The 25,925-nt window shown below is 41.7% G+C and overlaps 1 protein-coding gene across 7 annotated transcripts in view; it reads right to left on the bottom strand.

The window, feature by feature from the left end:
- PHLDB2 (pleckstrin homology like domain family B member 2) overlaps positions 1–23,319 on the bottom strand; it is a 223,128-nt gene extending 199,809 nt beyond the window's left edge. For all 7 annotated transcript variants that reach the window (XM_077771902.1, XM_077771906.1, XM_077771903.1 and 4 more), the window contains exon 1: positions 23,304–23,319. The gene's annotated coding sequence lies outside the window, so the exon portion shown is untranslated. The remainder of the gene's footprint in view (positions 1–23,303) is intronic.
- Positions 23,320–25,925: the final 2,606 nt, after the last annotated feature.

The following is a 25,925-nucleotide window of genomic DNA, read 5'->3' on the forward strand; positions in this document are numbered from 1 at the left end:
TTTGATAAGAAAGTGTTGAATATCTCATGCACTTTATTGAATTGTAATGAAAGTGAAGACCAGAATTGTTTTAAGTGTATTGATCCATTTTTTTACCCTCATAATCATGGGTCTGACTGGGGCCTGTGGCTCTCCTGGTTGCCCAGAGTCCCAGGAGACAGGTGGGCTGCCTACTGCTAACCTGAGAGAAGATCAGTGTTTTCAATGTCAATATGCTTTCTACTGAATGCAAATGGCTTTTGCACCATCCTAAAGTTGAAAAATCCTAAGTCAAACCACTGTCGTCAGGAAAGTAATATATGCATATTTTTATTTTTTATTAACATTTTTTAAATGTTTTTTTTTTTTTGAGAGAGACAGAGACAGAGCACGAGTGGGAGTGGGGAGAGAGTGGGAGGCACAGAATCTGAAGCAGGCTCCAGGCTCTTAGCTCTCAGCACAGAGCCCGAAGCTGAGATCGAACTCACAAACCTCGAGATTGTGACCTGAGCTCTACTCAACTGACTGATCCACCCAGGCTCCCCACTTTTTTTTTTGTAAGAATCTTAGATTTTGGAATTATTTTAGTCAGTTGTATCAAATAGGGCAGTCATAAATGATTTTAGCAGTTAATGAGTTTCTTTGTTCATGTGATCAGTTTGCCATATAACTCCCATTCTCTAGCTACTGACCAATGGCCAAGTGCTTCCCAAACATTACTTCATTGGATCCTCCCAGGAACCCTAGGAGGTAGGTGCTACTGTCTCCATTTTATAACTGGAAAACTGCATCTCAAAGAGGTTCATAACCTGCCCAAGGTCACTCAGCTCAAGTGGCAGTGTTAAGGGTCAAAGGTCAGATCTACCTGACTCCACAGTTGTGCCATTACCAGAACACCAAACTGCTACCTTCCTATTGTGTCATTATGTTTTCTTGAGCAGATATAGCTGGACCTGCCCCATTGCCTTAGGGTAGAAGTCCTACTACTAATAACAGCACCAACTGTAGAGCTTACTGTGTGCCAGGAACTTTCCTGAACACTTTATAATGTGTTAAATAACTCATTCCCTGTAAAATCTTATGAGGTAGGAATCAAGCCTCATTTCTGGATGAGGAACGAAGACATGGTGAGGGTGAGAAACTGGCCTAAAGTCACCCAGTGGGTTAGTAAGGAGGTGGAGCTGGGAATAAAAGCCAAAGTCTGTGAAGTCCTCCGCTAGGTCAGGGCAGCTGGTCAAAGAGGCAAATCACTTGGTGGAAACCCATTGCCCTGTGCAGATTGGTCCGAGCTCACATTAGACACAGTTTGTGAAGTGTTGACGCTCTCAGAGAGAAAAATGTGAGTGAGTCTATGACTCAAAACTCTAATCCCATGCTTTCCATGGTTTGATGGTCCGACACACCCAGTTTCAGGCAGGGTCATGGAGCTAAGGGCAGCCATGCTTTCTTGTCTTTCCCTGGGTGTGCCAGTGGGAGTGGAAATCACAGGCAACCGGGGGAGGGAAGCAGAAGATGCCAGCCCACAGAGCCACATGTCCCACATCAAAAGGGCAGGTAGTTTTCATTTTCCCATTTCTGTTCTCATTTCTTAGTCATGGCTCTGCCTTTTCAGAAAAGTGGAATTAGTTCTTTGGAATTCCTAGGCACCAGTGTTCTGCTGAGAACACTGGGAAATGAGGCTTCTTTCTGCACATGAAGTCATAGTTTAATCCAAACCAAAAAAAAAAAAAAAAAAAACCAAAAAACCCAACCAACTTGAGAGTCTGTAGGGATCAGAGCTGGGTATTGTGTTACAGAAATTTTCCATTTCAGACACAAACTACATACAGCAGCATGTGGGCCAAAAAAGGCAGAGTGAGACTCCAGGGGGCTGAAGAAATAAAACCTCCTCCTTTAATCCTGCGGAGGCGTGTCCAGAAGGTCTGGATCAGATCACACTTAAATGTCTGGGGTTAGAATGATGCTCATAGCGGCATCTCAGAGCATAACTTCAGAGAGCTCCCTATGATGCCTCTGAGCAAGATGCTTCGCCTCTGAGTGCCTCAGTTTCCAAAACTGAAGATGAGACAGACACTACAAAACTTGTTGAATGTAGTACAAGTGCTATAGTAAGACTATATAATAATGGTGTGATAAGGCTAGTTATATTATTATTGAACAATACCTAACAGTTCACGTTTACCGAAGCCTCATCACACTTGGGCCTCTATGTTAAAGATTTCTAAATATCATCTCACTTCATCCTTACAATCTGATGCAATCAGTGGTATTATTTCCCCATTTTATACACGAGGAAACTACAGTTTGGAAAAGCTAAGTGACCGAACAAAGTCATAATCTTAGGTAGTAGACTCGGGTCTCAAATCTAAGTTGAGTTTGGCACCAGGGAACTGGTACCTTATCCTGCCTCCCCAAGGACAGGCCGACCTTGGCCCATACTGCTCTGGTCCTGGGTGGAATCTGGTGAGAATTCTCTAGATGGTCCTCAGAATAGGGGACATCACTTGTTTGATAAAGTCTGGCCCTTTGGCCTCTCATCCTAGCTCTTGGCACTGCCCCTTCCAATTTAGCATGGAAGTCTCTATTTTTAAGAAATATTGAGCTGGTTTTCCGGGTAGATAAACTGGTCTTGGTCCCTTTGGCTCAATTCCGAAATGGGGATTACCTGGAGCCCTGGTTCTTACAGTCCAGTATCCTTGACCAGCTGTGTCACCATCACCAGGAAACTTAAGAAATGAGAGTCACTGGCCCTGTCCAGATCTACTGAATCGGAAACTCCAAAGACTGGGCTCAGCAATCCGTCTTTTAACAAGCCCTCGAGCTGATTTGGAGCAGACGGTTTGAGACCCATGAGCCTCTGGGGCAGATAAAGGAGAGAGTTAAATCAGGAATAGAGGCCTATGATTCTTAACAGCTGCTAGTGACTCATTCTCCCCAGTCATTCCCTTCTGGGTTTCTGTCCTTTTTAGGATGAAGGATTTGCTCACATCCTATCCTGTGTGATGAATTTCATCAACAGTGTCCGTTCCTTTCTGAATCAACGTGCCTGAGGAGACTTTGAGCTTTATCTACTCCCATGTGCACGCAGAGCCCACTTCTGTTCTGGGAACCACTTGCTCAATTTCCAGTCTGGGTGATTAGCTTCAAGTTACTCTTCATGCCAGAAGAGAAAAATAAGTTTTATTCAGTCTGAGGTTCTAGGTTGAACTGAAGAATTGCAGAATTGGGGTAGCGTTCCAAACTTGCTTAGTTTTAAAGGCTCTGAACAGTGGAACAGATGAGCCCTTCCCCCACCTCCCTACTTAATATTAATGACACGGGATGAAGCAATTAACCTGAAAATGGGGAAATGATTGTTTTAGTTTTTTACTGTGAGCTCTGCCTCTTGCGCTCACCCACCCCATATCTCTCGAGGGGAAAACGCAAACCGAATGGGCGTTGCAGAAACAAGAAAATAGAAAAACATTTCTTCCTTCTAGTTCCTTCCCCAGAGACTAGTGTCAAATGGGTCCCCGGTCCAACACAAATCTGCCTTTTAATAACCGTGTAAGCCTAACTTTCAATAAAAAGTATTCCAAGTTTGCTAGTTTGTTACAAAAGCCTTTCTTGTCATCTGAGATGCTGCTTTTGCTAATAGAAAACTTTATGCAACTCTGCCAGAAAATGGAAGCTTCGGTTATTGATGTGACCCATATTAGCATCGTTGGGGTGGGATATTTTCTTTTATGTCAACAAAGATTCACTGACGTGAAGTTCTGGTTTGAGAGGGTCCCTGAAGTCTGTCTTTCATCTCTAAATAAGGTAAAATAAGAATTTAAATAATGAAAAACTTGGTTTCTGTTGCCAGAAACTGCCTTTGTGTTTCAAAAGAGTTTTGCCCAGTACTTTGTGTTTCTAATCCAGGCTTATTTTAATTCACTGTAGACTTACTGAAGAATGTCAGTCCTGAGTAGGGGTTAGCAACATGCAAAGGAAGAGGAGCTGTGTTACGGGTATTAAACCCTGACCGAGTGGGAGGGGGCTCTGCCTATAGATCTTTCCTGAGATGCTTTTGCAGGAGTGTGGCTACAGCCTGAATCCGAGAAGAGAAAATGATGAAACCAGGACTCCACGTGGTCTTCCCTTTTGACAGATACACCAAGTTCCCTGCCTCAGAGACCCTTACCTTACAAACTGCATGTTGCTGCTATCAGGAACCAACAATAAATATTTTTATTGCAGCATAAACTTTTGAATAAAAATTTTGGAAAAAGATAAGCCCCAGTCCAATATCTGACTTATATCTTAATAGCTGTGTGCCCCTAGGCAAGTTACTAAACTTCTCTGAGACTGGTTCCTCACCTATAAATTGGGGAGGTGGGGGGAGGGATATGATAAACATAGGGTTGGTATGAAGACTGATTTGGATAATGTCCAATGCTGGAATTTAGTAGCTTTATTTTATTTTATTTTTTTGCCATCTTAAACTCAGTTGGTACAAACAGTGAATCTATATGCTAAAACAAAAATTCCCCGCTGCCCACAGATACATATATGGGGGATATATATATATATATAGATAGATAGATAAATAGATAATTGAAAGATTTGATATATATATGTATACATATGTACTATATATATAATTCCATTTTCATTCCAATCAACTCTGAGAACAGTAACTTTTCACTTCCCTTTCTTTTCTTAACTTTCACAGTGAACTCTACAGCCTCAGTCCTGGTGTCCTGGTGTCTTGAGTGAGGCATCCAGGCTATGCTGCTACTTCTAGAACCTGTTAGCAAAGGATGGCTCATTGTATCTGTCTCTCCCAAGTACAGGACAGGCGTGGTTTCATCAGGGTGGTTGACTGACCCCATGCCAAGCTATACCCATAGCAAAAAAAAAAAAAAAAGCATTTGAAATATTTTGTTCAAAAAAGAATTTAATGACAATTTGATGTTCCTAATAAACTGCAATCCTGGTATTGAAAAAAAATGAATAAACTCCAAAAGTCAAGAAATAAACTTTTAATGTCAAAACATCATTATTTCTGTGTGTTTTGTAAATCAACTTTTTATTAAGGTCCCTCACAAATTCAATATTAAAAAAGTGGGGAGTCTGTGTGAAAAGGGAATTTTAGAATGTATTAGGATATAATACAGGCCATTTCTTTTGCAAAAAGAAAATACACATACATACACACACTGAAGTTTAGAAACGGCCACTGGCAGAGAGAGGCAGAGAGGAGCAGAGCATGCGTGATGGGGGCTGGTGGAGAAAGCTTTAGGTCATCTGCTCCCCTCCCCCATAGTGAGATTATCCCCCATATGGCAGTTTATGTTTCTGTGGTTTGCTGAGGGCTTGGGCTCGTTTTAAGAAATTTTCCTCAAGGTCTTCTAAGCCAGTTTAAAATTATTTTGTGAATTATTCATGCTATCACATGCTTTAGCAAAATCTACCGCAATCTAATAAGCATTTGGGTATGCTCTCTGGGACACAGCCTGGAGTCTCCTTTCCTTAAGTTTCAGCTCTCCACCTCAGATCTCTTTACGTCCTTGGTGTTTAAGTGTTTCCCAGGCACTGACTGTTTGCACTCAGTCTTGCTACACCAATCCACCGGAGACTCTTCAAGATGCATGTGTGCATCTTCAACCAGAGATTTTACAATGAATTGAATATAAGGTGGTAATAAGTAGGTCATCCTTGAGGGCTACAACCTTTTTTGTTCTTGGATTTCTTTTCATTTTAGCCAGCATCAGGTATTTCTTGAAGGTCAGTTATGAGAAAGACACTGGGCCATAGCCCTTCGGCCCTGGACCTTGCACGGATTTTCTCTTCCTGCTCTGCCTCAAGGTGATCATACACACTCACTCACGCACTTAAACATCTTTGTCTCCATATCTGCTCGCTCTTTCTTTCTTTCTTTCTTTCCTTCCTTCCTTCCACCCTTCCTTCCTTCCTTCCTTCCTTGCTTCTTTCTTTCTTTCTTTCACATTTAGTACTTCTTTAATGTTTTACTTTCTGAGATCACAAAGTTGACTTAGAAGAGTTTTTCTCCAATTGTCCAGTTGAAAATAATCACCTGGGGCAAAAATACAGCTTCTTGGGCCTTCTGAGTCAGTTTAACATTATTTAATTAAATTATATTTAATTGTTTAAATATAAATAAAAGAAGGTTCACATATTCCTTGGCATATATGGTCANACCATATATTTTATTTTTGAATTTATTTTTATTTTATTTTTTAAAACATTTTAAAAATGTTAATTCATTTCTTTTGAGAGAGAGTGTGAGCAGAGGAGGGGCAAAGAGAGAAAGGAGAATCATAAGCAGGCTCTGTGCTGTCAGCTCAGAGCCCACTCTGGGGCTCAATCTCATGAACTGTGTGATCATGACCTGAGCTGAAATCAAGAGTCAGATGCTGAACCAACTGAGCCATGCAGGTGACTCAATTTCTTTTTATTTTTAAAATTTTATTTTATTTTGTTTGCATTTATTTAATTAATTTATTTTCTTTCTAACAGGTTTCTTATATGATTCTTGTCAATAGGTAAGTTTAGGGAACACTGGATTGGGAGATGATGTCGGAGCCCCTGCCAACTTTAACATATCACACTTCAGACAATCCTGAGTTCTTCCTCAGAGGCCTTAGTTGATGAATGACATCAACTGTCTTCTGTAACCTCTGGCCCCGAAACGCTCTTCCCTCCTAAAATTCCATAGCAACTCTCTGTATTCTTTAGCAGTGACCCAGGCAGTAACTTGCAGAATTTCTTCAATGCCTCAAACATTTGCTGAAATTTTTAATTTGATTGAGTGTTTTGAAATTTTTCATCGTGCCTACTGAGACTATGGCAGACTCGTCCCGAGGAAGGTAACGCTTTATATGTTTCTGTTTATTCTTCATTTGTGTTCACACAGTGCTTTGCTCTCAGATGAATGAGGTTTTGTTCCTCATTTAGTTTGCCCTTTAACTGAGTATTTTGCTGCACGAGTAAAGAGTATACCATTTCCTCACATACACCCAGGGGCATACGATTTAGGAACCCCAGATTTATCGTCGCTGGTGCAGCTGTTGGGTGCTCATATAACTCCCTAATCCTTTATAAAAACTTAATCGGACAGCTGCCTTGATAATATGCAGTTTCAATAACAGCCTCTGTTGAGGAAAATAATATCCCATTGTAGTGAGTCTCACAGATTAATGATGTTTCTCTGCAAAGAAATGTCTAATGGACAGGAGTCCCCTACACTAGGAATCAAGCTAAACACTGAACAAAAATCACCTTGAAAATTTCTGCCACGAGATGGAATTATATTCTTTGGGTTTAGCAACTGCTGGTGTCTTTGCTATATTAGTGGTTTAATTAGGCTGTTTCAGTGTAGTGGAACGGCTCTTTAAAGTACTTTTAACAAGGATACTATTGTTAAAGAAAAACAGCTCTTTCATTTGAGCCATTAAAATTATAGGGGGAAAAAATGAAAAATTACCCCTGGCAGCATATTTTTGAGTTCAGCTGTGACTTCTCCCGCCTAATCACCAGAAAACTCTGCAAGGCACTTCTTGTTTACACAACAGTTCCATCTGGATTCTTGTAAAATTAACATAGGTTGACAAATTAAATTTAACACCACCACCCTCCAGGACATAGAAGGTAAAGGAGATTAAAACAATGTTTTGTTTAATGTTACTGGAATCACGCAGGATACAGTCAGATCCAGTAAAACAAAAATCTTACTTGTGAATATAATTGAGTGCAGAATATCAACCCATAGTGGATATTAATTACTTTTTGTATGTACCTACATCATTTCTCATACACCACTAAAACAGATGTCTTTATTTCCCCATGGATTTTTTTTTTTTAGCAGTATTTACCAGAGACATCTATTCGGTTCTCAAGTTTAAGCAGGTCAGTGGCTGTGTGCTATCACAGTTTAAAATCTCTTTCAAGAATTCATGAAATAAGCATCTTACGTTGTTGGTGGTTAATCACATTAGAAAACTCAGTCTCTGAGCTTATCTTCAAACTGGATTTTTTTTTTTAATGAAACAGACTCACAGGTAATCTGAAACTTATGTCCTAATAGAATTTAATGGGAAATACTTCTAAGCTTCGTCCAAGTTCACTTAGAAGTACACATAAAAAGACTCAAAAATTTTAAATGAGAATCTCATGGTTGAAGCCTGACTTTGAAAGAAATGTATGTGATGTAAATGCAATTAATTGAACCCAAGTCACCCGGTTTTGCAAACTGCTCAATGTAACAAGGGAAGCAAGGTGAGAATAGACAGAGACCTGGCTGCTCTGGTACTGCCTCACAAAGTCACCAAGCGGGATTTTGTCATTTTTGCCTGCCCTGTCTTTCTGTTTCCGGGAATCCCAACAAAGAGACCCAAGCCCAGAGGGCCAGATGTTTCCTACCCCAGATCCCTGGCACCAGCCACATGGGCCTGAGACTTTGAGCTTTGCTGAGGAATGCAAATGTACCGGAGGCCTTAGTGATGATGGCCAGTGCCTCCGAGGGAGGGTAGCACCCAGCTGTGGCCGGGGGAACCCTAGCTGGTGTCTGTGACAGCATCTAGGACTGTTGTGTCCTGCTCTCTTGGCTCTGTTTTATTTTTCCTGTTTCCTCCTGTATTTCTCCTCAGCCTGCCTACCCATTCTGTCAGCCATGTGACATCCCTCCGATAAATTCCTTTTCTGCTTAACGCAGAGTTAGTGTCTGTGTGTGTAACCAAGAACCCTGGCGACAAGGTTGATTCCAGCAATTTAGGACCAGAAACTTCAGTGGATCCACAAATCTGTGGGTTCGTGACATTAGTGTCATTGATCTTATTTAGATACACTCTTCCTCACTCCGAATAAGATTTGAAATTACACAGGAAGACACAATTTAACAGGGTAAAAAAATAATGATGAGAAATAGGAGGAAGCAAACATAACAGTATTGGTGCATGAGCCAGGTTGCTAAATGCACTACTTAATAATGAGAAATGGAACTTGTAGGCAAATGAGGGCACATAGGGTGGGTGAGGAGCATGGAGTCTAAGCCAAGGAAACTGCTGTCTTCAGGTGGCAAATCACAAATAATAGTCCCTGGGCTCTTCCGCCCTGGCTTTGCGGTGGNAACATAAAAAAAAATTTAAAAAAATAAATAAATAAAATGTGAATGTATTTGTAAGAGATAATATATTAAGTCATTAACGTTAGCAAAGCCTTTCTCAAACTTCAGTCATTTATGTCCTATCTTTACAATCTTGCCATAGTCCATACTATCTGTTCTACTATATTTCATTTTTATTCCTATATATCTCCAGTACTTTGGCTCTAAATAATTTACATGAACGCGAAAGCTTGTTATGCTATATATTTTTTAATACTCATGGAAATCAACCAGTAGTATTAAAACAATTACACATCATCTTTCATTGTATAGAAAGTTTATCGAGTGGCCTAGGACTTCGTCGTTTAAAAAATCATGCGAAGAAGGGAAAATTTTGCAGTTCTTAGCGTACCTACTCAAAATGCTTCTATCTTCCTCTAACCCCGTACTTATAGTTTGGCCACGTGTAGGATTTTGGGTTGAAATCATGTCGCTTCAGATCTTGGAAAGCATTTCCCCAACATCTATGAGCACCATCCGTGATGCTGGTGAGACTGGGAGCCAGTCTCATTTACATTCTTTGTAGGTTTCTTTTTCCCCCTCTAGGAACGTTGGCTTTTTCTTCTAATCTTTGGCGTTCTAAAATATCACAAGACTGCTTAGTTGTTTTTGTTTGCTTCGTTCGGATTTTTGTTTGTCTTGAAGTTTATTTATTTTGGGGGAGCAGAAAGAGAGGGAGAGAGAGGATCCCAACCCGCGGTTTGAACCCACAAACCGTGCCAGGTCATGGCCTGAGCCGAAATCAAAAGGGACGCTTAACTGACTGAGCCACCCACCCGCCCCTCTTTTTGTTTGTTTTCAAATTGATTCTTCTGTCCGTGACATCTTTTAATCTAAGTATTATGACTTCTGAGGGCTAAGATTCTACTTTTGGACACTTAGGAAAAAGGGATACTTTTTTTCCCTTCAATTTTCTGTGCTGTTTCTGGGACACCTGTTAGTTAGATATGGGAACTTCCTGGATTGGGTCTCAGTGTTTGGTGCCTGAATCAGTCAGAGTTTGATCAGGAAAACAAAAGCCCTTCTGTGTGTTTTCAGTAGGACATGTTTTAATACAAGGAACAAACATTGGAAAGGCTGGAAGAGGGCAAGTTTCATGAACTGTCACTGACAAGCTCAGCCTGCAGGCCTAGCTTTGTACAACTCTCTAGATGTTCATCTTTTTTTTTTTTTTTTTTTTTTTTTTGAAACAGAGAGGGTNAGCCACCCAGGTGCTCCTACATGTTCACCTTGAAGCTGCTTCAAACTGCACATGCAGCTCCTGCCCGTGCATCTGCTGGCGACTGCTCTGGAGAATAATCCCTCTTCTTTGCGACCTTCCAAATCACAGATACCCACCGCAGGCTCTAACCTGAAACCATGTGGGGAGGGCAGTCTGGGAAATGCAGTTCCTGTTTCTTTGTGATGCAGAAAAATCCTTAGCAGGGGTGGCAGAGATGCCCTGGTGACAGAACAATCTAGCACAGAGCGACAATGGCTTTGTGCATATCCTAAATCCACCATAGCTGTGACCTGGGAGAAATTTCTTAATTTCTTAATGCCTCAATCTCTCCCAATGTAAAGAGAAGGAATAATATTACTAGCCACCTCATAGATTTTTCTGGGACAACTGTTGGAAATAACGCATGAAATGGGTGTAACTCAGTGCCTGACACATACTCAAGTGCTTTTCATATATGTTGGCTCTTGTAATTTTTTTTAATGTTTATTTTTGAAAGAGAGAGAGAGAGCGTGAACGGGGAAGGGCAGAGAGGGAGAGGGAGACACAGAATCTGAAGCAGGCTCCAGGCTCCGAGCTATCAGCACACAGCTCGACACTGGGCTCGAACTCAACAAACTGGGAGATCATGACCTGAGCTGAAGTCAGATACTTAACCAACTGAGCCACCCAGGTGCCCCATATGTTGGCTATTCTAATTTTTATTATTAACATTTAATTATCTTTCATCTTACATTTCCACCAATGTCTTTTTTGCTCTAAATTTTGTAAAAAAAAAAAAAAAAAAACTTCTTCAATATTGTTTCTCAGTCTATCCATTTTTATCGCAGTAATAATTTCAGTCACAAAGGAAAATTGATTGGACTGTTCTTTTTTTTACAGTGTTTTCTTTTCTGTTGTGAGTTTATTCTTTTTAAAAACATTTTTATTGTAATAAGTTCTTGGGAACATCAAGAGGTAAAATCTTGGGTCTGTTTAGTTTGTCATTTTGCGCAGAAGCTGAGAGTATGGAGTCAAGAGGCTTGGTCGCCACCTGCGCTTGGGCGATTCTGCCCTTGGTGTGCGAAGCGGTAGTCTGAGCACTTTACTTTCATACTCTCACCCAGTTCAACTTCATGGTAAGACACAGGGAGTATTGTCCTAGTTTTTAATGATGAGATAACTGAGGCTTACAGAAGTCTAATGACTTACCCAGTTTACACAGCTCGTAACTGGTAGATATACATTAATCATAGATCTACTGGTGACAAAGTTCAGTCCCTGAACCAGTGCCGCTAGATGGAAGTCATCATGTGAAATGGCTGCACTGTACCCACAGGTATGCATGTGTGTGCGTGTGTGTGCATGTGTGTGTGTGCCTGTGTGTGTGCGTGTATTCATTCAGTCCTTCTCTGATGAATATTTAGGCTCTTATCAGAATTTACTGCTATAAACAAGCCTTATGCAGATATATGTGTATTGTGGGAAAATTCTGCTGCATCCTTATATTATTGTCTAAAAGTAAGTCCTAGAAGTGCATTTCCTAGGCCAAATTTACCCACATTTAGACATTTTTATGGTTTGACAAGATGCCCTTGAGGAAAAGGGGTTGCAGCAATCCGCACTTTATATCATCTCAGTTGTGTGAAAGTAATCTATTTCCCACTTGGTCACCAGTACCTTGTATTATCCTAATTTTGCAAATGCCATACAAAGGAAATGTCATCTTATTGTTTAACTTGCCTTTGTTTCATTTTTAGTGTGGCTAAACAGCTCTTCAAGTGATTAGAGGTTATTTACCTTCCTTCTTTTGTGAACTGCCAGTTCGTTCTCTGCCCAGCTTTCTACGGGGACATTGCCTCTGGCTGGTGTGGCTTTGTGAGTAGTGTTTAGGGATAGTAAACTTTTGCCTGCTATTTATATTGCAAATATACTTTTCTGTTCACTGTTTCTATTCTTACCTTTCCTTATAGTATATGTAAAAAGAGCCCTAAGTATTTAGTATTTAAGTATTAGTATTTATGCAGTCAAATCTATCCTAATTAAGTTTTACCTATATTCTTCCTTCCAGTGGATGAAAGAATGAAACCAACATGTAAGTTGATCCATTAGCAGTGTGGTTTAAGATCTGGGTTTCTAAAGGGATCAGACAACTCCACAATCTCTTGGCCCATTCGAGGAAATGGGTGCATTATTTAGGATGGTGAAAACTTTCACTTACGCACTAAACATTTACCTAAGCCAACTTAAGAAAGTGGTGAGATTTCCAACCAGACTAGGTTGAAAGCTACTAAGCCTACCCTTCTAACTTATCTCCTGCTTCAAACGTGTGGTGTTACAGCTGGAGTTGGAGTTCAATGTTAATAGAGGCCATTGGGCATGGTGCCGGTAGGTAATCCTTCTCCTTTAATCTTGAGCTTCCAAACTGGTGCCAGCTGCTGACATCACAAGACTTCTCTGCTGTTTCTCCAATGTTTTGTTCTGTGATTCTGTGTAAGCTTGCTCCCAGGATAAAAGAAATTCAAGTCATAGCTGAGTAGAGATCAGATGCGTAACAAGACAGTTCACCAGGCAAATTTCCCCAGGGTTTGGGAAAGCATCTGAAGCCTGGGCTGCAGAGAATGATTCTAAAATAAAGCTCAAGTTCAAGGAACGTGAATGAGGCATAGACTCTATTTTAGGGTAAAGTTTTAGTTCTTCCTGTTCCTGCCTTTCAGTTAGAGGAATCTCTCTGGACCTTTCTCTTACCTTCCTTTTCCAGGAAATCAAATCTGCTGGAGTCATGGCTATCGCAATTATCTCTGCTCTTGCATTTTTTTCTTCCTAGGATATTCAGACAAATTTCTAAAAGGAAGCAGCCTTCTCTTTGAAGTCTGAATTCTTGAAAAGGAAGGAATCAAATCCTAATTTCCTTTCTTTAAAGCACCACTTGGACCTCAACTTCTTTGAAGGTCTTCTTGAGCATCCATCTAGGACTTTTCTGTGCTGAATTCAGTTATCATTGTCCCTATCGCCTCACACGTTGATGTGTTGGCTCCTCATGGGTTCGTTTGCTCCATGAAATGTTTGTCTTCCTTTGAGAAAAACTGCGAGCCACTCATTTCTGTGTCTATAGCACATAACACAGGGTGAAGCATGTATTAGGCACTTATAAATGTTTTTTTTTTTATCAGATCTGTGTTAGAACAATAGAAAATATTTGATTCCAACATGCTGTTATGACCTTGGATAGGGACAAGTGGGAATTAATAGCTTCTGATACAAATTCATATGAAAAATAGCAGTATCCTAGTGGGAATTATGTTAGATAGTCATTCAAAAAGGAAAAAATGACCTTCAGATAATCCCTTTAAGGGAACAGCCAAAGACTGAGCATAACCAGACATGGTCGGAGAGCCTGTCTGCAGAATAGGAGAAAAAATTTGTCTGGAGAGTGGGCCAAGCATACAGTGCAACCAAATAATTGATCAGCTTACTCAAATTTCATTGGTGAATCTTAGTTAAACATCATGTTAAATAATATAGTAATGAGATAAAAAATCTGGCATGCCAAGAGCTACTTGAAGATATGAAATTCAATATAGAGATTCATTTAGATATCTCAAAGGAATGTTTTACATGCCAAACCTTCTTATAGTGTGCCTCTTGCAAAAATGATCAAAATGTGTTGCGGCAATTTTAAAGAAGGACTATGCTACCAATAGAAGTCTTTTAAGCCCATGTTTTGAACAGACATTTGCTAATTAATTCCAGAAATTAAACCAGTACCTAGATGTGTGTAATATACAACCAAGAATAGTTCAGATAACAGATTTTTCTTTCTGCAAAACTGATCTAATGCCTTTTTCATATTAAAATTCTTTCCATGTGTTGCACACATGTACACACACACACACACACACACACACACACACACAACTTGTAAATTATTTTAGTTTTACCGCAATTACATCGAAACACTTGGTGCCCCCAAATGCCTGAAGATTTATAGTGTGAAAGTCTCCTCTGTTTAAAATGCTGCCTCTTTGCCTTTCAGACTAGTAAGCAGTAAAAAATGGGATTATGGGAACAGTCTCTGCATTTTCTGGAAAGTCTCTGCAGGATAGGCCCCTCCTGACTTCTGCTGTCTGGCAGAGTCTTGGGGGCACAGATAGAATACTTATGCACACTGGTTCTCACTGACTATGTGCTTAATGGGGACTACAGGTAGGTATATGAGTGACCAGCTGGCTTCTTGAAAATAGGAAAACAGAACTTTATTTTGCTTCCTAAATGGTTTTTCTCCTACTAGAAAACTTACAGGGCTGGAGAATCCAATCCAATATTGGGAATTCAGTTTAACTCAAGAAGTGATGGTGCACTCACTGACTCTGTAGAAGAACCTGTAAGAGGACTAACTGGTGCTTTGTCACTTGGTTATTAGCATTGGAAAATGTATGGGATTGTCTCGTGTTTCAGCACTGTGTATTCAGAACTTGACTGTTGTATTTTGTTTTTATTTTTAATTCAATGAGGTCTATATTTGAGCTACCTTTGACATTAATAGTGCTTCTTGGAATCATGCGCCACTTTGGTTCTCTGGCCTCATTAAGAGGTAGTACGTGTTTGAATCATAAGCTTATTTTCTTCCCATCCTGCCTGAGCTGAATGTATATTTGGGGGGTAACCCAAGGGTGACTTCTGCTGTTTGGTTGTTTGTTTTGTGGCTTAAAAAGTGAGCCTAGCCAATATGGTTGTGGATGGCATCAACTACACATTACCATGTTACCCATCTCTTTCCCCAAAAGACCACCTGAGAAGAAGTCAATTAGATATTAGAAGTAGGGTCAAAACTAAGAAGAGTGTAGACTCAGCAACATTTCTGTTGAGTACAACAGAAAGTCACTTGAGGACCCTGTCAGAAAGCCAGTCTATTCTTACTGAACTCACGGTGTTCCCCCATCACCTGGAAAATTACCAGATATCGCTTGGTGATAATAATTAAGGTTGTCTTTCCCTCTTTCATCTTTTCTTTTTTTTATGTTTACGTATTTATTTTTGAGAAAGAGAGTGAGTGGGGGAGGGGAAGAGAGCGAGGGAGACTGAGAATCTGATAGCACAGAGCTTGATACGGAGCTCAATCTCACAACCTGGAGATCGTGACCTGAGACAAAATCAAGAGTAAGGTGCTTACCCAACTGAGTCACCCAGGCATCTTTCTCATCTTTAAAAAGGGACAAAAATGGGCAGCAAAGTGATGCAGCCTCATGCTGAGAGCGTGAGACCATTGGTGCCTAATTTCTTTCAGTGCTTTTCTTTTGGGGCCAGAAGTTCTTTTCCATTATTGTGAGTGTGGTTCTTCAGGGCCTTAGAGCTCCCCAGGCATGGGTCCAAAGTGATAAGCAAACCCACGTGGACCATGAGCTGTATGCTTTCTTCACTAGCACTTCCAGTCATGCCGTTGGTGCCTGGTGCTTGGTGCAATTAGCGGTTTCCTTTGAATAGTCCTGCCCTGGGCTGCTTTCACCTTGTCACAGTGAGCAAGCATTCTCCTTTCCTTTTTACAGGAGAAACAGAGCAGAGAAGAGTGAAATAACCCCAGAGGTGAAAAATAAAAATTATCCACGCTTGGAAGGGAACGTCCTAATCCTGTCAGTCATCCCGATGACCATTCATTTCTGTGGAATATAAGAGGGAAACCAGAGCCTCGCCCAAGAAAACTGCGCTTATCCGTTCAGGGCCTCAGGGAAGATCTTTAATACATTCTTCTTCCTTGTTCTGCCTTCTTTTCATTACGCGTAGCCTCTCATGAAGCTTGCAAGAAGGGACATGAGCGCAACAACCTGGGTGAGTAACCCTGGGCAGGGCAGCCGGGAGGGGGCTCCGGGAGGGGCAGGAGGGCGAGAATGATCTCAGGATCCAAAGCAAACTTAAAGCTCCGCCAGAGCCCTTGACCATTGTTTTGTGAACTTAAGAGGAGGTGCAGATCTGTCCCTCACTCTTCCGTCTTTTGCTTGTAATGTCACCAACACACACAGTTCCGTCTGACCCACTGCCATGTTTCTGTAACCTTGGGCAAGTCGCGTCACCTTTAAGGGCTTTTGTCTGTTTACAAAGGGAAAATAATAGTCATGACCGCCTGCTCGCTGGAGCGCACATTAGTGACACAGGTGTGGCAAAGCTGAGTGTCAGCGCCGGATTTGGTTGCCGCAGGACAAGAGCGCTCAGAGGTGCTCGCCTCCAGCTTTCCAGCTGAGTGGGCTTCTTCTCCAGAAAACATCGATGCCCATCCTCGGACTTTCGTTCCTGAGATCTTTTCAGCAGCTTCTTATTCCCCCCAGTTCATTTGTCTGAGACGGAAAGTGGCTCAAGAGAAATGAAAACCATTTGCGTTTTTCTTTTTAAAAGAACTGTCGATCTTAACTTTTCTAGTTTTTCATAGAAGACAGAAAATTAGAACTAGAGGAGACCCTAAAAAAAATCATACACACCCACACCCTTATCTCCATTAAAAATAAAAAGATAATTGAGGCCAAGAGAGCTGAAGTGATGTGCTCAGTGTCACGCAGTCAGCAGAATCAGACAAAACCCGTCTTCTATTGCTGTGCCGTTGTGTTACTGCATGTCCTGAGAGCAGGGCACCTTCAACGCATCAGTCCCTCCACGCTATAGGTTGACACTTCTCGTTCTTTCTTTAGTCATCTTTAGGCAGTGACAAAGTCTTTTTTTTTTTTTTTTTTAAATCACTTTCTCTACAGGGGCGCCTGGGTGGCTCAATGGGTTAAGTGTCCAGCTCTTTACTTCGACTCAGGTGATGGCCTCATGGTTCGTGAGTTCGGGCTCTGCACTGACAGCATGGAGCCTGCTTGGGATTCTCTCTCTCCCTCTCTCTCTCTGCCCCTCCCCCACTCTCTCTCACACATACTCTCTCAAAATAAATACACTTAAAAAAAAAAAGATAAATCACTGCCTCTACAAAATCTTCAGTCCTCTATCAATTTATTGCCATCAATGAATATTTGAGAACTTGTAACCTTTAGAGTACTGTACAAATAATTGAAAGTACATATATACAAACACAGAGACCCAAACAGGGGACTCCAAGGAGACTGTGGTTTGGCTCACTTGATAAATTAAAAACCTTCAAGATTATTTAATCTTGTTTTGGAAATAGTGCCCAACACGTTTCTCGGAAAGGGGACTCTAGCAGAACTGAGGATGACCCATCAGTGAATGTTTGTGGTTACTCACAGGGAAGATGCCGAGAGTAACGAGTCAAATCTGACTTACCACCAAGATGTTTAAAACCCACAGAGCAAAACAATGGTGGAGTCAGGACCAGAATGCCTCTGTTGGGGGATGTTCTACATTCTATTGGTTGGACTACGAGTTACCAACACAACTACATTCTATCATAATACCTCTTATTGAAGGCTTTTCCATCTGCAGAGCGAAGAAAAATGAGATGAATTTTGGTAGCAAGCAGTCAGATTTGGGGAAGTCTAGCCATTGGTTCTTGCCTGTATTCAGGACTCCTGTCCAGGAAATAAAGCTAAATTTTGTGGAATACATATATTTGAACTTGAGGGTAAATCTTTTCAGATTGAGGGATGGGCTTTCTTTGGGTTATAGAGAACCTACCATCTCCTCCTACACATCACTGCTCCTTCACTTCACTGCAACATCTTTGCTTGGCCTTTGGGTCTTCTCTGTTTGTTTGTTTGTTTTTGCAACCTGCTCACTTACTAACCACAAGTTTCCAGCTGCTTACACTGTGAAATCTAATGAGATTACAATAAAGCAGGGCCCATGGACAGGCCACCTTTATGCAGAAAGACACAAAAGCCTCAGCCAAACGCACCATATAAGGCTTATCTTAAGTCGTGTATCCTTGAAAACATCAGCTCGGCGATGACAAAAAATTCTGCCTAGAGTTCTCTGCAGGAAGTATTTCTGATATTGTTTTGACTTTGGAAAAGAAAAACAACTAGACTTTGTGGGGGTTACCCAAGTGCACAGTGAAACTGCAAATGCAGACTGAATCCTGTCCTCCAAATACAGAGTTCTTATGTGGAAACAATCTCATTTTCATTTTGCTTTCTGGGAAACCCTCCAAGGCACCGTGAACTGCCAGCTTTTTGTGACCTTCAGTTCCCTAACTGCTCCCAAGGGAACCTTGACCTTGGAACTGTGGAGAGGAGGGGAACGAGTTGGTGTGGAGCAGGACAGAAGTTTCGTTCGCTCTGGTTGCTCATTTCCCAGGGCATATGGGTTCTCCGGCACCAACACCCGTAGAGCCTCTGAGGGCAAGGAGATGGGCACCAAAGTGCAATGAAAATGCACATTAACCCCAATGCAAGGACACATACAAGACGTCACATGGGATGGAGACTCAGATGGCCTCCGGGAACAGTTCCCAGTGAAGCATTAAGAATAAGAAAACACTTGGTCCCCTCCAGATGCACAACTGATGCAGGGCTCCCTGACCCCTCAGAGCATCTTAAGACTGAGATGAAATTCACAGGGCACAAGAATGCTTCCTGTCACATTAGCTGGCTTCTATAGGTATTGGGGACACACCCATGACAGATTCCCCATCTGAAGAAGGATTTCCTTAGGTTTCCTATCATTTGGCACCTGTTTGACCCACAAGACACCATCTGGTCACAGAGTTCACCAAGAGAAGAACTGTGTATATCAAGAGGCACCTTGGCGGCCCTGTAACCCCTACGCACATATACTGTCCCATAGGCATGCAGCCGATGAGAGGAGAGTGGTTTCTTACCTTTTTCCTGGCAAGAATTCCTTCCATCTCTTTCTTTGCTTATATGGGCACATGGGTTAAATGAATTTGCCTTTAAGGCAGATTTTATTAAGTATCAAGTAGTGTCTTCATTTCCATTGCTCAATGAAAATGTAATCAGCGTAACAGCATTACCACACTGACCCGATAGAATGTCAGCCCAAAGCAAAGCCATCAACATCTGAGTAGGTCTCTGAAGCCTGAGAAGAGGCTATGTAGTCAGGTGGCATTTGTAATTTCTGAAAATAGCTTGTATTGTCCAATTCCCGCCATTTGTAAGCCTGAAGGGTCCAGGGGACTGCTTGTTTGTTAGAAAAAAAAGAGTAAAGAATTTGGAATCCTAAGACTTATGGGACTTGTTAGCAGAGTGATTCTGAGGAGGGCACTCACCTTTACTGAGTCTCATGTTCCTTATCTGAAAGGATGTCGTCTCACAATAACACCTTTCTCACAGGACTGTGATGAAGTTAACTAACACCAGACTAGGAACTTTTGATATATCCAACTTTCCCAACGAGAGACTTTCACAGAAATAAAAAATCCTGGTACAATAAGTGAAGAGATTTGTCTCTATGTTACATTAAAATCAAACAAATAAGCAAAACCGTGTTCATGAACCAGGAGATAAGGGCCATTATTTTTTCACAGTTTCAGAAAGGGATAGAAATGCTGACTTAAGGGCGATTGTGTGTGTGTGTGTGTGTGTGTGTGTGTGTGTGTTTTTTTTTGTTACTTTCTGGAGGAGAGGAAGACCACTATGATGTTGAGTGTTATACTATATACGATCAAAAATACCTGGCTGAAGGAGTCATAGATATGTGCTCTGAGGATCCAAGCTAACAATTTAGAAAGGACTCTGTACTCTTTTACCCTTAAGATACAAAAAGTATACATACTCTTGAGTATTTTTCCCAAAACAGAGTGCCAAAGAACATGGGCTTTGGCCAGGCAGACCCCAACTCAAACTTCACCTCATCTTACTAGCTGTGCAATATACGAGAGCTGAGCAAATTGCATACATTTCTTATAAGGATTAGATTATGATATGTAGATAAAAGAGCAGTAGTTCATTTCCTGGATGTCACAGGCACTGGCTAAGGGTGAAATGTGGTGATGAGGCCTTATATTTCAGCTTCCACTTAAATGACGGCATGCCATGTGAGTACAATTCTTACGGGGTCAGCTGCATCAGAAAAGGGTACTCAATGGCCTTGGCAATGCGATCTCTGTTTGTAATGCGCTTGCTATCACCCGCTTAGGTATGCATGAGGTAGGTCTGGAAAAAGAAGGAACTCTTTGTTCAAAGATATTTAGCCAACCACATTTCACGATGGCCTTTCTTTATCTTGATCTTGTAAATGCTCAGGAATTGTGGCTGCTTTGGAATTTCTGCCAGACAGCTAATGGAATTTTTAGGATGTATCCAAACAAAAGCGGAATGGAGGTTGGAGGAAAGGCAGCCTTGCTGCTGTGCCTTACTCATTCACTGCTTGAACGACACCCATAAGCCATTGGGAACCCAAGCTGACATGGGCCTCTTTGGGCTGCAGATACTGGGAGCCTCGATATGATAGACTGTTGAAGCTTCCTCTTGCTTTAAGCCTGTTTCTGCCCCAGCCCCTTGGATTTAGATGAGTGGATATTAGCTAAGGTGAAGTGAAATTGTAATTACTTTTTTTTGTTGTTGTTCCCAGAGAAGGATTGGAATGGTGTCATTTGTTTCCCTAGAAATAGTTCAAATGTTGTTCTTAAGTTGGGGCTCATGAATTTGAGTCTCTGGAATAGAAAGACGCAGAGATCTAGCCTGAACATTCCCTGGGTTTACTTCAGGCATATCCAGGACTGGGAAGACTCCCGTGACTGTCACTACTGGGGCTGGGAACACTTCCCTCTGCTCCCAGCCTGTTGTTCCCTTTACTTGCCCTCACAGAAGGTCTAGTCTAGTCCATGCTGGAGTTTGGGTGAGAGGGGTACCCGGCTGACCTCAGGCATGGCACATCGGAGGGCCAATGGAAGACCTCTGGCTTTGTTAGTCAACCTGGCTTTCCTATGTGACCGCCCTCCCAACACCCACATGCCCACAATTTATGTTCTTGCGTGTGCTTAACTCCATGACCGCTTTGGAAAAGCACTGGATTGGTGGAATCCTGACTCAGTATCTGACTGAGTAAACTTGGGCAGATTAATTAACTTTTGGGTTCAGGGCACCTGGGTGGCTCAGTCGGATGAGCGTCTGACTTCAGCCCAAGTCATGATATCGCAGTTTGTGTCTCACATGACTCTCACAGTTGGAGCCCTACGTTGGGCTAACTGCTCACTTTGGATCCTGTTCCCCTTTCTGGCTGCCCCTATCCTGCTCATTCACACACACACACTCTCTCTCTCTCTCCCCTCTTTCAAAAATAAATAAACATTGAGTCAACTTCTGAGTTCTCATTTCCTAATTTGTAAAAGGACTAATACTGTCTACCCAGTTCAGTCAATCCTGAGAATAATCTTCCCTCCACCTAATATCCAATATGCATGAAATGGGAAGAAAAGCTGGATATATTCTCAAGGGCCACCAGCGTTTTGGCCTATTCCAGATGCTGCAGAGAAGGGATAGATAAGCCTTATCTGCTCCTAAGGCAGCCTAAGGGATTATGGGTAAATCTGGCCAATGCATTGGAATGCTCTGACACACTTTCCCCCCTTCCAAACCACCTCCATCACATGCATTATCTACAAACATTCTCTGGAAACCAGCCAGATGCACACTTAACATTTTACAGAGTTAATATCTTCACAGAAATGTATCCGTTACCATAATTCTTCACCACATTCCTGGGAGTTAGCCACAGACTCACCCCAAATCACACATGGGACTTGTGTCCAGGCCATTCTCTGCAGTGGCCTACACTCCTGCATCTAGTTAACCGCCTGAGCCACATAAAAATTCCAGCCACAAACCACACCAAAGGGGATTCACTTCAGTTCCATAAATGATTGACAAAAGTAGTGTCAAACATTACCTTGTTGAATCAACTGCCCAATGCCTTTCCTAAAGGGAGTTCAGAAAAATAGACTTCTCTATCACCAGGCTTCTAAAACTATAAGAGCTGGGAACCATTGCACAGACCTGACAAGTATATATGGGTAAACGGTATGACAACATTTCCGGAGGCGTTGTATTCGGATCTAAATGTTTATTACAAATAACATTTTCTGGAATGTGTAGACTTGAAGGAGAAAAATTCCATTGTTTTTGGTGATTACTTAATAATCTTATTCCCCCTCAAGAATCACTTAGTAACTTGTTTTACAGTCAATTTTTTTTTTCTCTATAGACCTCCAGAAGTAAGGGAAACTTCTCCAATGTCACAAGCTCTTATGCCTGAGGTGACATCAGGTATTCAGTTTGTGTGTGAGTCTTGCTCGTGTTTATTTATTATTGAGCTAGGAAGGACCCCGTGGCATTTACTACTCTGTGGAGGATTAAAATGTCTCTGGTCAGCTATCGCTGCAGAGAACAGCATCTTCTACATTGCCTAGTGTCTCTTCTATAGCGATAGTCAGGCATGTCTCTTCTATAGCGATAGTCAGACCACTTTAGTGGTCTTCCGTCAAAGTTAAGAAACAGCCTTTCGTCAGTAAATGATTGACCTGGCTGCCCTGGGTGATAAGCTTAGGTAAATAGACTTGATTCTGCTCCAGCAATTTGAAGACTTTTAACTCCTTAGGTTCCAAAGCAGAATAATGCCCACGGCTTCCTGGGAAATCCTATCATTCTAGTTGGAAAGCTTTCTGCATAGACAGTGTATTTCTCCGAATTATAATGCAAACTGTCCTGGTAGATATTGAAAGCAGAAAGAACTCGTGCCAACAAAATCTGGAACAAAACTTTGTTTGAAGAGTCATGACTAATGGAAGGATTTCAAGAAATCACAAATACAATTTTTATGACGAAAGATAGAAAACTTTCCAGACCTTTGAAATATGGAGAGGAACAACAACAATTTTCAAAAGGAAGGGAAGATGGAAGAAAAATACAGCCCACTTTGCAGAACACGCTGGTGGACAAATGATCGAATCCCCTCGACATGACTAACACATCTCTTTCAGTAGACCATCATCGGAGACGCTCTGGGTACAAGGCTGGGCAAAACGCTTGCTTTGTGACCTTGAAAGAAAGGCCCATGACCGGAGAGATCACCTACCTTGACTGCTGCTTTTNTGGTCAGCTATCGCTGCAGAGAACAGCATCTTCTACATTGCCTAGCGTCTCTTCTATAGCGATAGTCAGGCATGGGCTTTAGTGGTCTTCCGTCAAAGTTAAGAAACAGCCTTTCATCAGTAAATGATTGACCTGGCTGCCCTGGGTGATAAGCTTAGGTAAATAGACTTGATTCTGCTCCAGCAATTTGAAGACTTTTAACTCCTTAGGTTCCAAAGCAGAATAATGCCCACGGCTTCCTGGGAAATCCTATCATTCTAGTTGGAAAGCTTTCTGCATAGACAGTGTATTTCTCCGAATTATAATGCAAACTGTCCTGGTAGATATTGAAAGCAGAAAGAACTCGTGCCAACAAAATCTGGAACAAAACTTTGTTTGAAGAGTCATGACTAATGGAAGGATTTCAAGAAATCACAAATACAATTTTTATGACGAAAGATAGAAAACTTTCCAGACCTTTGAAATATGGAGAGGAACAACAACAATTTTCAAAAGGAAGGGAAGATGGAAGAAAAATACAGCCCACTTTGCAGAACACGCTGGTGGACAAATGATCGAATCCCCTCGACATGACTAACACATCTCTTTCAGTAGACCATCATCGGAGACGCTCTGGGTACAAGGCTGGGCAAAACGCTTGCTTTGTGACCTTGAAAGAAAGGCCCATGACCGGAGAGATCACCTACCTTGACTGCTGCTTTTAGAATCTGGATTCTTCTCTCACCTTCCTTCCGGACTCTGCAGTGGTGGTCCACGACTGTTTCAGTCCTCGCCAAAGAGTTTGGGACGATGGCAAGAAGCATCAACACAGGCTTTCACTTTTTCCCAAGCACAAAAATCAAGGTGTCCCCTCCACTTCCTTTCCTGCTTTCACTGGTCCCTGCGTACAGTGGTCACGAGCTGCAACTTGCTTGCAGCCAGGTATGTTGACAGATGTGAAGGAGGGAACCTATGCTGCTTTCAGCTGCCTGGTCCGGCCAATCATTACACAACAGTCCAGGCTCTCAGTCCTCCTCAAGCCCCGCCAGAGATCTGGATGACAGAATCAGATAGCAGTACTGTGGGGGTAGAAAGCAGATCTGTTGCTATTGATTATCCAGAAAAGCAGTGACCTTTCAATGGGATCTGTGAAGTAGACAGGTATACATGGGAGAAATACCTTTTATTTCACTTCTTTTTCTTGTAGCAAGCTCAGAATGGAATTTCAAAGGCATTTTAGCGAATCTCTCATTTAACAGAATTTCTTCCATTGAATTCCTGTCTGGTGAGAATCATCTGGAAATTTCTTGAACAAATCTAGCTGCCACTTACTTGAACCTTGAAATTTTATTCCTATTTTATAAATGAGGGAACAGAAGCTCAAAGGGCAATGAGCAGGTACTTAAATCAGGATTCGAACTCACTGTTCTAAAACCAGTACCAAGGTCCATGTGCTTTCCATAGTATTCTGTGGTAGGCTGAAGAGGTCCCAAAGATGTCCATGTCTGAATCCTTAGAATCTGTGAAAAAGTCACCTTTCATGGTAAAAGGGACTTTGTAGATGGATTAAGTTAAGAATTTAGAGATGGGAGATTGACTTGGATTATCCATGTGGGCCCAGGATATCACATAAAACCCTCATAAGATGCTAGAATCAAAGGAGACATGGTGACAGTAGTGGAGTCAGAGAGAAATTGAAGATGCAGGAAGGGGCCGCTGGCCAAGGAAGGTGGCTTCTAGAAGCTGAAAAGGCCAGAAAATGAGCTCTCCTCTAGAATCTCTAGAAAGCACCCTACACTGCTGGCCCATTTCAGACCACTGACTGTAGACTTGAAAGGGAATAAATTTGTGTCGCTGTAAGCCACTAAACTTGTGGTGACTTATTATAACAGCAATAGAAAACTGCTCTCCCAGAAATAGTCTGCCTGATGGTGAGCTCATTATCTCAGATAAGAGTGCTTTTTATTGAGCCCTTCTCTACCTTCTTGAAATGGCCTCTCATGGGTCCTAGTCCTTCCCTGTGCACCAGGCACTCAGGGGGCAGTTGGAAATGATGGGGTACCCTGGGAGGAGACTCCGAGACCAGATTCTAGTCCCAGCTCCGCCTTAGACCAGTCATTTATCTCTGGCTATTAGTTTTCTCTCTGTAATATTAGCACCTGGACAAATGCTCTTTGGTCCTTTTTACATCTAAATCAATAAGATTCTGTAGGGCGCCTGTGTGGCTCAGTTGGTTAAGCGTCTGACTTTGGCTCAGATCACGATCTCCCGGTTTGTGGGTTGGAGCCCCACATCAGGCTCTGTGCTGACAGCTTGGAGCCTGGAGTCTGTTTCAGGTCCTGTGTCTCCCTCTTTTCTCTCTGTTCCCCCTCACTTGTGCGTGCACTCTCTCTCTCAAAAATAAGTAAATGAACTTTAAAAATATTTAAATTCATAAGATCTAATATCTCAGTCATGCAACAATTTAAAACTATTTGAAGATATCCCCATCATGTTTTTCTCAGTCTTTTTAATTTAATTTATTTTTTAAGTTTGTTTATTTATTATGAGAGAAAGCAAGGGAGGGTCAGAGAGGTAGAGAGAGCGAATCCCAAGCGTGGGGTTGGAACTCTCAAGCTGTGAGATT

The sequence above is a fragment of the Crocuta crocuta genome, unplaced genomic scaffold, assembly GCF_008692635.1.
Source record: "Crocuta crocuta isolate KB4526 unplaced genomic scaffold, BGI_CrCroc_1.0 scaffold56, whole genome shotgun sequence".
Taxonomy (NCBI): domain Eukaryota; kingdom Metazoa; phylum Chordata; class Mammalia; order Carnivora; family Hyaenidae; genus Crocuta; species Crocuta crocuta.